This window comes from Anolis carolinensis, chromosome 6 (genome assembly GCF_035594765.1).
Source record: "Anolis carolinensis isolate JA03-04 chromosome 6, rAnoCar3.1.pri, whole genome shotgun sequence".
Lineage (NCBI taxonomy): Eukaryota > Metazoa > Chordata > Lepidosauria > Squamata > Dactyloidae > Anolis > Anolis carolinensis.
Genome location: NC_085846.1, coordinates 60,397,169 through 60,409,793, shown reverse-complemented (window position 1 = coordinate 60,409,793; position 12,625 = coordinate 60,397,169).

The following is a 12,625-nucleotide window of genomic DNA, read 5'->3' as shown; positions in this document are numbered from 1 at the left end:
TCTTTATTAATCAAATTCACTTTATTACAGTCAATGACCAGCTCATAATAAGAGGGATATAGTTCTGCACAAACATATCAGCTCTAAGGGTCAGGAAAAATTTAAAACTTTTAAACTACAGTAACTTCAAAACTTTAAAACTCCAAAACTTTAAAATAAGTGCATTGCCAGGACATCAAGATAATTAAACCAAGAATCTAAGCCAAAGCCATATACAGGATTATATCAAAACCCAACGCAATTAGTGGAATTAAAAGAAGAGGAGTCTGAAGGGAGGGAGTTGGGGTGCTCATGTGGCACAGGGAAGGGAAGTCCAGTCAAAAAAAGTGGGAGCAACATCCATACTATAATTAAAGGCTATAATCCCAATTTCCTTCTAGCATGAAATCTTAACTTGTACTAGCTTGTGCTATTAGTCATCTACTGCCGTATTTTAATCGCTGCTGTACAGAACTTGGAAACATTATAAGTGATAGCCAAGCAGCAGAGAGATGTAGAATTGTTAAGAAGTGTCCTGGGTGTTTGTATAGCCATGGCGTAATGAGGTTGGATCAAATACCTCTATAGAACAGGCACTGAAGAAGCACATATTCCGTTGTTTCTGTGTCCTGAGTCACAGGGGCACCATCTCTTGGTGTATGGGGTCTTCTGGTAACGACCTTCCAATACGGGAGATGTGAAGGCCTGACCACTTGCCGGAGTGAAGGCCGTCCGATGGCTGGAAACCTCTAGCGTTGTTACATATTTCATAGGCGAGGTACAAAACCTACTGACTTAATCATGGGGCATTGGCTAAGTCTAATTGGTGCTCTATGTCAGTTATTCCTTGCTTAATAAGAGATTTGGCTTGGTCATAGCCCATACTGGTTAGCAGTCCTGGAGAGAAGCCCGAGGATGACATTTTGGCTGCTATTGCTTTTTCCCATCTGTACTGAAAGTCATCCAACATAGTAAGAGGTGCAAGGCCAAGGGGTGAGAGAGATAGTCTAAGCCTATAGTTAAGTATAATAAGCCACACCCTGTGATCAACTTTCATTTTTATGGTCTTAGACCAGCATAAGGAGAGTGTAATAATAATAATACCCCCCCCCCCCGCGCGCAGGTGCCACCTTGACGTGGTGGGGGGCCTTAACTGCTCCAATGATGACTGACGGCTGTGCTGGCGGTAGTGTAAGTACCGGCAGGTCCAACCAAGCCAGAGAGGCCTCAGCTGAGGAGTAGAACTAAGAGCACCTAACCCATTAGCATTATGGAGAATCAAACCAAAACAAAGTCTATACTGGCTTGGTCGTCGCCCAGGATAAAAAGGACCACGGTGGATGCTGCTGATTCTGGACATCCATCGACAAGTGGGCTACGGAATCAAAATACAAATGAACAGTCACAGAAGCGGCAGAAATATACAATGCCAGAAAACCGCACAGTTATGAAATGCTATTACAACTCTGAACCTCAAAAGCGCGGCTACCAAAAAAGGATGCATCAGCTATGGAAACAAGAGTACCCTGACTCACAGATAACAGAACCCCGACTGGCTGAGCAATGAAGATTCACAATCAGAAACAAAGTGTTCAGTGAAGTTGAACTCGAAGAAATCCAGAAAATCTGCAAAGCAAATTACCATCAGACCACAGCACAGACAGCAGCAGAGACTCCAGCAACACTTGGAATGGTGGAACAGATTGAACCAGAAGAAAGTGTGGAGCTTTTGCAAGAATTTGAAAAACCAGCACTTGTAACACCTGTTGTCAGACCCCTGGCAGCAGGGCACCAAGAACCATACACGGAGGCCAATCTCTATCTAATATCTTTATTAAGGAAATATATAAAAGCAATAAAAACAAGTGAAGAATATAGTTCAGAAGCAGACCTTTCAAATGAGGTCAAATATAGTCCAAAAATGTATTGTCCAATAAATGATATTAGAGTTCAAAGTTCTTTATCCAATACCGAAACACACACTATTGCCAAGCAATAGTGTGGGGAAATGTCTGAGTCTCAGGAGTCCTAGGTAGCTTGACAACAAGGCTGGATACAAGGCTGGATACAAGGCTGGATACAAGGCTGGATACAAGGCAACAGTGATTCTTGGAACAAGGTCCGTGGTTAAAAGCAAGCGAGGCAAGTCTTGATTACTTAATCCGGGAAACAAGGAACTGGGGTTACGAAGTCCACACACGATCTTACTCCTGAAGCTGCTCTGTTGACTCCGCAAACATTCTCCCGCGTCAGGCACCTATATTGGGGTCTCGTTTTCCCGCCAACAATCTCTTTCCCTAGAGAATGGGAAGCGAAACCCAACTTTGTCCAGATGCAAGACTCCTTAGAATTTCCCAAGGGAAGCAGGTCTAATCAGCCTGTTGTTTGGCAGTAATCCGTAAACTCCTGCGATTCTGTTCCCTGACTCCTCTGTCAGCACAGTAGGAATCTTTTCTAGGGAACGGAGGCGAGGAATGTCCAAGGTCTGTTTTACTGAATTCTTGGGGACAAACATCAACATCCGGCAGGTGAAAGGACTCCGGCTCTTGTTGAACCGGCGAAAACCCCATGTTTTCGTCTTCATCTGCCACGATGGCACTAGGAGCAGGACTACAAGGCCCATGAGGCATCACACCTGTTGAACCACCAGGAACCTTGACAGCAAGACAACAAGAGCTCAAGGATAAGATCATGGCTCGTGCTGCAGCAAATGCAATAAGAAAGCGGCTCCCAGCTCTAAAAACAGTGCCCAAGAGACACCTGGCGCCTGTCATGAAAGATGTGAATACAGTACTCTCCACTGTCCAAATAACATTAATTGAACAAACAAACCAGTTTGCCTATAGTGCAGCAGTGATAGTAACAGAAGAGCTTGGGCTCCTACAACCAAGGCAGCCCCAAAGAAAATTGACTGGAAAACCAAAGTGGAAGGTCAGGCTAGAGTTGAAAATCAAGAAACCTAGATCAGATGCAAGTAACCTGAAAAATATGAAAGAGAAGAAACTGAAGAATGACAAAATCAAGCAATACCTGATCAGAAAATACTGGCTGGACACCAGAAAAATTGAAGAAGCTTTGGAAATTGTGAAAGAACAAATTACAGCGACAGCTAGAAAAATTGAAAGATATGAAGCCAGAATCATCCAGTACAGACAAAATCAATTATTTCAATCAGACCAAAGACGGTTCTACCAGAGCCTGAACCAAACAACAGACACAGTAACCATAAAGCCAGAGAAAACTGCAACAACAAAGTTCTGGAAAGAACTTTGGGAAAATAATAAGAACTACAACAAAAACGCTGGGTGGATAAAGGAGTTTGAAGGAAAATTCTCACAGATCAAAATGGAACAGATGGAAATAACAACTGAAATGATCAGCAAACGAGTGCAAAAAGTCAAGAACTGGACATCGCCTGGTAGTGATCAACTTCATGGATTTTGGCTCAAACATCTGATTAGTTTACATGGAAAAATGGCCCAACAATTCAATGAGATGCTGCAGAAAGGAAGTATCAGTGAATGGCTAAGAACTGGAAGAACATACCTGATACAAAAGGATCCAGCAAAAGGAGCAGCACCAGGAAACTACAGGCCAATAACGTGTCTGCCCACTATGTTTAAACTACTGACTGGCATCAAAGCTGACAGAATTCAAGACTATCTTGAAGAAAAAAAAACATCTTGCAAGATGAACAGAAAGGCAACAAATGGAAAAGCATGGACACAAAAGACCAGTTATTGATTGACAAAATGATTCTGGAGAACTGTAAAAGCTGAAAAGCTAATCTTCACATGACGTGGATTGACTACAAAAAGGCCTTTGACTCACTCCCACACAGCTGGATTATCAGGTGCCTGGACACCATCGGAATTAGTAAAAATGTTGGCACCTTTATTGAAAACATGATGGAGCACTGGAAAACTGAACTGTTTGTTGGAAATGAAAGTTATGGACTTGTCAACATCAGAAGAGGAATTTTCCAGGGAGACTCATTGTCCCCTCTGCTTTTCATTATTGCCATGATCCCTCTGTCAACAGTCTTACAAAAAACAAACCTCAGCTATCAAACATCTAAAAAATCTCACAAAATTTCGCATCTGATGTACATGGATGACCTGAAGCAATATGGGAAAACACAAACTGAAATCCAGTCTCTGACTAACACTGTCCGAATTTTTAGCACTGATATCAGCATGAGAGTTTGGTTTGAACAAGTGTTCAACAGTGGCATTGAAGAAGGGGAAAATTGAAAGTGGGCGTAAATATGCCTAATGGCGAAACAATAAAGTGTCACCAGCCAGAGGCCTATAAATATCTGGGCATATTACAGCTGGACAACATCAAGCATGAACATGTGGTGACTGTGGTCAGTAAAGAATACACACAAAGGGTCAGAAAAATTCTCAAAAGCAAGCTCAATGGAGGCAACACCATCAAGACCATAAACCCCTGGGCCATACCTGTCATAAGATATACTGCTGGCATTATAAATTGGACACAGGCGGAACTGGACAATTTGGACAGAAAAACAAGAAAACTCATGACCATTCATCATTCACTGCACCCACACAGTGATGTTGACCGGCTATATCTGCCTAGAAGATCAGGGGGAAGAGGGCTCTTACAAGTAAAACAAGCAGTCAAAGAAGAAGAACATGCCCTGGCAGAATATGTAAAGCAAAGTGAAGAACCTGCTTTGATTGAAGTCAAAAATCAGAAACTCCTCAAAGCACAGCAGACAAAAAACCAGTACAAGAAAACCGTACTACAAACTAGAGCTGACAGCTGGCACAACAAAACATTGCATGGAAAGTTCATTGATAAAATTGAAGGAAAAGCTGACAAGAAGAAGACCTGGCTATGGCTCACGAATGGGACCCTGAAGAAGGAGACAGAAGGCCTGATCCTTGCAGCCCAGGAGCAAGCCATCAGAACAAATGCAATTAAGGCCAAGATCGAAAAATCAGCTGATGACCCAAAATGCAGACTTTGAAAGGAAACCGAGGAAACCATTGATCATATCCTCAGCTGCTGTATGAAAATCGCACAGATAGACTACAAACAGAGGCACAACTATGTGGCCCAAATGATTCATTGGAACTTATGCCTCAAGTACCAGCAACAAAGAACTGGTGGGATCACAAACATGCAAAAGTATTGGAAAATGAGCACGCAAAGATACTATGGGACTTCCGAAGCCAGACTGACAAAGTTCTGGAACACAACACACCAGACATCACAGTTGTGGAAAAGAAAAAGGTTTGGATCATTGATGTCGCCATCCCAGGTGACAGTCGCATTGACGAAAAACAACAGGAAAAACTCAGCCGCTATCATGACCTCAAGATTGAACTTCAAAAACTCTGGCAGAAACCAGTGCAGGTGGTCCCGGTGGTGATCAGCACACTGGGTGCCGTGTTAAAAGATCTCAGCCAGCATTTGGAAACAACAGACATTGACAAAATTACGATCTGCCAACTGCAAAAGGCCACCCTACTGGGATCTGCACGCATCATCCGAAAATACATCACACAGTCCTAGACACTTGGGAAGTGTTCAACTTGTGATTTCTGGAGCAGAATGAAGAAGGCGGGGCCAAGAAGACATCTTTCCACCATGTCTCCTTTACCATCATATGGGAGCACTCCCCCCCCCTCCAAGTTCTAACTGCCATTCTGGAGCAGAATGAAGAAGGCGGGGCCAAGAAGACATCTTTCCACCATGTCTCCTTTACCATCATATGGGAGCACTCCCCCCCCTCCAAGGTCTAACTGCCATTCTGGAGCAGAATGAAGAAGATGGGGCCAAGAAGACATCTTTCCACCATGTCTCCTTTACCATCATATGGGAGCACTCCCCCCCCCCCCCCTCCAAGGTCTAACTGCCATTCTGGAGCAGAATGAAGAAGATGGGGCCAGGAAGACATCTTTCCACCATGTCTCCTGTATCAATTTAATGATATAATGATATATAATAATATTATACTATACTAATATTATAATACATTGTATATACATGTAATATTAATAATAATATTATGATGTAATACAATGTAATAATAATTATAATTCACTATTATAATTGTATATTTATATTACATGCAATATTACTAATAATATTGCGATATAGTTGTATAATATAATATACTAGCTGTGCCCGGCCACGCGTTGCTGTGGCGTTGTCTGGTGGTGTTGCTGAGAACTTGTTGAGGTAGTGGTGGTATTGAATGTCTGTTGTATGGTTGTCTTTATGTTTAGTATGCATTTGGTTATTTGTGTACTGTGAAAGTGGTGAGGGTAGAGGGGGTCTATGTCCCTGTGTAGTATTGTATAAGGAGCCCCGGTGGCAAAGTGCGTTAAAGCACTGAGCTGGAGACCAAAAGGTTCAAACCCCGGGAGCGGCGTGAGCGGCTGCTGTTAGCTCCAGCTCCTGCCAACCAAACAGTTCAAAAACATGCAAATGTGAGTAGATTAATAGGTACCGCTCCGGCAGGAAAGTAAGGGCGCTCCATGCAGTCATGCCGGCCACATGACTGCCGTGGATGATGGGTTGTGTTGTCAAATTTTGAGGTTAGGGGGCCTGTACTTTTGTTGTTTTGTCCACTGCCCTGATGCCATCATTCTTTTATATATATAGATGGAATGGCATGGTACAGTAAATATATATTCATTAGAGTGATGAGAAGGTAATAAAAAATCTCATGTGAGATGTGTTCTTTGGAGTCTTAGCACATGTTTTTTCTCTAGTATTAAGTTTTCCTTAACCATAAACCTTAAATAAATCCCTCCCATGGTTCACCTTGGGGTTCACCTTGGGGTTGACGTAAGTTGGAATTGTGTTGAAGGCACACAACAACTATATGTTTGTTACTGCTGTTGTGTTTTTATATGGAACTAGCTATGCCCGGCCACGCGTTGCTGTGTTGTCTGGTGGTGTTGGTGAAAACTTGTTGAGGTAGTGGTGGTATTGAATGTCTGTTGTATGGTTGTCCTTATGTTTAGTATGCATTTGGTTGTTTGTGTACTGTGAAAGTGGTGAGGGTAGAGGGGGTCTATGTCCCTGTGTAGTATTGTATAATATTTATACGTTGTCCATGTGTTGTGAATGCTTGGATTGTGTCCTGCTGCTTAGTAGAAAGGGTTGGGCTGGATGGCCCTTAGGGGTCTCTCCAAACTCTTGTGCCTGTCCCCTGGGCTGAGTGCGTTGCTAGGAGACCAAGTGGGCGGAGCTTAGCCCTCTAACTGGCAGCAATTGGATAAAAATAATTATTCCTCTCTCTCTAATTAGGACTTTATTTTTCTTTTCTTTTTTGTTGTATCAACCTAGAGCCATGGATGATGAGTTGTGTTGTCAAATTTCGAGGTTGAGGGGCCTGTAGTTTTGTTGTTTTGTCCGCTGCCCTGATGCCATCACTCTTTTATATATATAGAAGATTGTATGTATATATACTTGTAAACCGCCCTGAGTCCCCTTCGGGGTGAGAAGGGCGGTATATAAATGTCGCAAATAAACAAATAATAATTTCGTGACACAAAATCCATCATATCTATCTTGTTTGCTGTGTCATAGAATAAAATATTAATAATAATCTTTATTTATATTCCTCTCTATCTCCCCGAGGTGACTCACAGCGGATTCCAAGAAATAAAAAAAAGGCAAACATTCAATGTCTCAGTACAACAACAAATACAAACATAAATAGCTCAAAGTAATCCAACAGCACTAAGGGTTGCAGAGTAATAAATTTTATTCCAGGAGGCCTTTGGGAGCTGGTTTTCAAGGTGAGAAACAGGCCTTATGCTGATTTTTTGTTGCTTTTTAACTATGTTTGTGATAGCTGTTATGTAAGTATTGAGTCCCAAACTAGCAAAAAGGCAGGATAGATATCATCATCATTTTTTCCCCATAACAGATAATCTTATGGAAAGTATCAGAGTGTAAGGTGGTGTCAAAAGTACAGTATTTAGGCATATGGCTAACTAACAAAAATATTACCATACCAGAATAATTATGAGAGGGCCTGGAAAGATATTAAAAACGACTTAAATAGGGGGCAAAGAATTCAACTAACTTTGAGGGGAAGGATAGCAGTGATTAAAATGATGGTATAACCGAAAATTCTATATCTATTTCAAAATTTACCAGTTATCCAAGGAGTAAAGATCTTCGAACAATGGAGGAAGGACGTAGTTAATTTCATATGGGCAGGTAAAAATGCCAGAATCGCATACAGAAATTTAATAGATGCAAAAGACAGAGGGGGACTGGCCTTACCAGATCATAGATATGAAATGGCAGGCTTAGTTGGTTAAAAGAAAGGATAAAATTAGAGAATCACCCACTTCTCAATGTAGAGGGGTCACTGTTCCATCTCCCGAGCTAACTCTTGAAGGTGGTCTAATCCCACCAGGAACAGAGTTGATTTACACAGGTGAAAAGTTAACAAGGAAAAGTAAAAATTCTAACTCCTCCCGAGACTAACAACTAAAAGTTTAAGGTTTTGTAGGCCAAAGCCAGCACTTTGAATTGTGCCCGGAAGCTAACAGGCAGCCAGTGGAGCTGCTTTAACAGAGGAGTTGTATGCTCCCTGAATGGTGCTCCAGTTAGTAACCTGGCTGCAGAACGTTGGACTAGTTCCAGCTTTTGAACAGTCTTCAAAGGCAACCCCACGTAGAGTGCGTTGCAATAGTCCAAAGGAGATGTAACAAGAGCGTGGACCACTGTGGCCAAGTCAGGCTTCCCAAGATACGGGCACAGTTGGCAAACAAGTTTGAGTTGTGCAAAGGCCCCCCTGGCCACCGCCAAAACCTGGGGTTCCAGACTCAGCGATGAGTCCAGGAGGACTCCCAAACTGCGAACCAATGCCTTTAGAGGGAGTGCGACCCATCCAGCACAGGCTGTAACCCTATACCCTGTTCGGCCTTGCAATTGACCAGGAGTTACCTCTCTCTTGTCTGGATTCAACTTTGTTTTTCCTCATCCAATCCGACACAGCAGCCAGGCACCTACCAATTTTCTACCAATTCCCTGCTTCAGAGAATCACAGAATTTGAAGAATTTGTAGGTCATTATTTAAATTTGTGCAGATGATATCAGAGTTATTGAGAAACATTAAGCGCATTAAGAAACCATCTGTTAATCTGCATGAAGTGAGGGTAAAAAAATGTTTCTTGCACTATTGTTTTAGAGAAATTCTGAAGCCATACGGTTTTATGTGTTGATCGTTTGTCATATCTACCTAAACTTGATAAAGAACTATGCATGTTTGAAGCCCCTGAGCATTACATATTTAATTATATGCTTAATAAGAGGAGTGTGATAGGGATGATTAAAATGTCAGTTATTTTTGTCAGTTTTATGAAGGTTGATCTTAAGGAAACCATTATTGGTTTAGAGCAGTAAGTTGGCCCACCCCTTTGCTGGGGAAGGGAGCCATCTTTAGTTTTAGGATTATTACCACGAGGGAATTTTGGAAGCAAGACTCCAACTTTTAGCACAAACCACACTTACGATGTCATAGGCATCACTGAAACCTGGTGGGATGACTCCCATCACTGGAATGTAGCCATTGAGGGCTATAACCTCTTTCACAGAAATAGAACAAAGGGGAGAGGAGGGGGAATAGCTTTATATGTCAAATGCAGTTACGTTGCAGAAGAAATGCAAGACTGCAATCCAGGAAACCAGCTTGAAAGCATCTGGATAAGAATCAAGGGAACTGGGACTCAAAAAGATCTCGTCATGGGTGTCTACTACAGACCTCCGAGCCAGGATGAAAGACTTGATGAAGCCTTCTGTCAACAGTTGACCAAACAGGCACAAAAAAGAGATATAGTAGTCATGGGGGATTTCAACTATCCCGATATCTGCTGGAAAACAATCCCGGCCAAGAGTACAAAGTCCAACAAATTCCATGCTTGCCTTGCAGACAATTTTATGGCCCAGAAGGTAGAAGAGGCAACAAGGGAATCAGCTACTCTTGCTCTCATCGTAACAAATTTGGAAGACCTGATCAATGCAGTCGAAATGGTCAGATCCTTAGGGGCAAGTGACCATGTGCTCCTGCAGTTTGCCATACAAAGAAAGGCTGAAACTAAGACTTCTGGACTTTAAGAGAGCTGACTTCCAAAAAATGAAGGAAAGACTGAGCTGCATTCCATGGATGCCAATATTAAAAGACAAGGGACTTAAGGATGGATGGGAGTTTTTTAAAAGTGAAATATTCAAGGCGCAAATGCAAACAGTGCCAACAAAGAAAAAAAAATAAGACAAGTGAGAAGAAGCCAGAATGGATGTCCAAAGAACTTCTAAATGGCTAAGACTCAAAAGAGACATGCACAGGAAGTGGAAAAGGGGAGAAATCACCAAAGAAGAATTCAAACGAATAGCCAACTCCTGTAGGGAAAAAGTTTGCAAGGTTAAAGCACAAAATGAGCTCAGGCTTGCCAGGGACATTAAAAACAACAAAAAAGGCTTTTATGCTTAGGTCGGTAGAAAAAGGAAGAATATAGGGCCTCTGCAAGGAGAAGATGGGGTGATGGTGACAAAGGACAGGGAAAAGGCAGAACTACTTAATGTCTTCTTTGCCTCAGTCTTCTCACAAAAAGAAAGCCATCTTCAACCTCACCAACATGGAATGAACTCGGGATTAGGGGAAATTCAACCCCAAATAGGGAAACAAGTTGTCCAGTAACACCTGGCTGCTCTAATTGAATTCAAGTCCCCAAGGCCAGATCAACTACATCCAAGAGCATTGAAAGGACTAGCAGAAGTTATTTCAGAATCACTGGCAATCATCTTTGAGAGCTCTTAGAGAACGGGAGAAGTCCCAGCAGATTAGAGGAGGACGAATGTGGTCCCTATCTTCAAGAAGGGAAAAAGAACGACCCCAACAATTACCGTCCGGTCAGCCTCACGTCGATACCAGGCAAGATTCTGGAAAAGATCATTAAGGAAGTGCCTGGCTCAACAGCAGTGTGTGAAAAAGACCTTGGAGTCCTCGTGGACAACAAGTTAAACATGAGCCAACAATGTGATGCGGCAGCTAAAAAAGCCAATGGGATTTTGGCCTGCATACATAGGAGTCTAGTGTCTAGATCCAGGGAAGTCATGCTACCCCTCTATTTTGCCTTGGTCAGGCCACACCTGGAATACTGTGTCCAATTCTGGGCTCCACAACTTAAGGGAGATGCTGACAAGCTGGAATGTGTCCAGAGGAGAGCGACTAAAATGATCAAGGATCTGGAGAACAAGCCCTATGACGAGTGGCTTAAAGAGCTGGGCATGTTTAGTCTGCAGAAGAGAAGGCTGAGAGGAGACATGATAGCCATGTATAAATATGTAAGGGTCAGGGAAAGTCATAGGGAGGAGGGAGCAAGCTTGTTTTCTGCTGCCCTGGAGACTAGTACATGGAACAACAGCTTCAAACTACAGGAAAGAAGATTCCACCTGAACATAAGGAAGAACTTTCTAACCGAGAGCTGTTCAGCAGTGGAACTGTTCAGCAGCCTTGGAGTGCAGTGGAGGCTCCTTCTTTGGAGGCTTTTAAGCAGAGGCTGGATGGCCATCTGTTGGGTAGGCTTTGAATACGATTTTCCTGCTTCTTGGCAGGGGGTTGGACTGGATGGCGCACACAGTCTCGTTCAACTCTATGATTTTATGATTCTATAATACTAATATTGTGCTACATTAATAATATAATGTATTGTATATATATACAATATTGATAATAATATTATAATGTAATACAATATAATACTACTAAGAATATTGTAATTTATTATTATTATTATTATTATTATTATTTACAACATACAGTAGAGTCTCACTTATCCAACGTAAATGGGCCGACAGAACGTTGGATAAGCGAATAGGTTGGATAATAAGGAGAGATTAAGGAAAAGCCTATTAAACATCAAATTAGGTTATGATTTTACAAATTAAGCACCAAAACATCATGTTATACAACAAATTTGACAGAACAGGTAGTTCGATACACAGTAATGTTATGTAGTAATTATTGTATTTATGAATTTAGCACTAAAATATCATGATATATTGAAAACATTGACTACAAAAATGCGTTGGATAATCCAGAACGTTGGATAAGCGAGTGTTGGATAAGTGAGACTCTACTGTATCTATCTCTCCTTTCTCCATTCCAGAGGGGAATCAATATTAATACTAATATATTAAATATAATTACTATTAATAATATATAATGCTATACTATTTTATTATTGTATATTTTAAATTTTAATGTTTTTGATTATGAGCCGCTTTGAGTCTCCGTATGGAGAGATAAAGGGGGATATAAATAAATAACCAGAATATCAAGGAAGAAAATATCTGCCTTGGTTATCAGAGTCCACACTGCCATAAATTCCAGTTCAAAGCAGATCATGTGGGATTTTATTCAACTGTGTGGAAGGGTCCTCAGGCAGCGAGGACCAAGCCATCACCTTGCAAATAAAGCGCTTGTAGTGTGCAAAACAAGGGCGCCAGATTCAAGCATTGCCATGCACAGGGAGGCTATATATGGCGTAGTTGTAAATCCTGAAGGAAGTTTGGACCTTACCCTGCGCCGTATCCGCTTGGTGCTGTTCTATGGGCCACGCTGGCCGCGCATGCGCACTATCGCCTC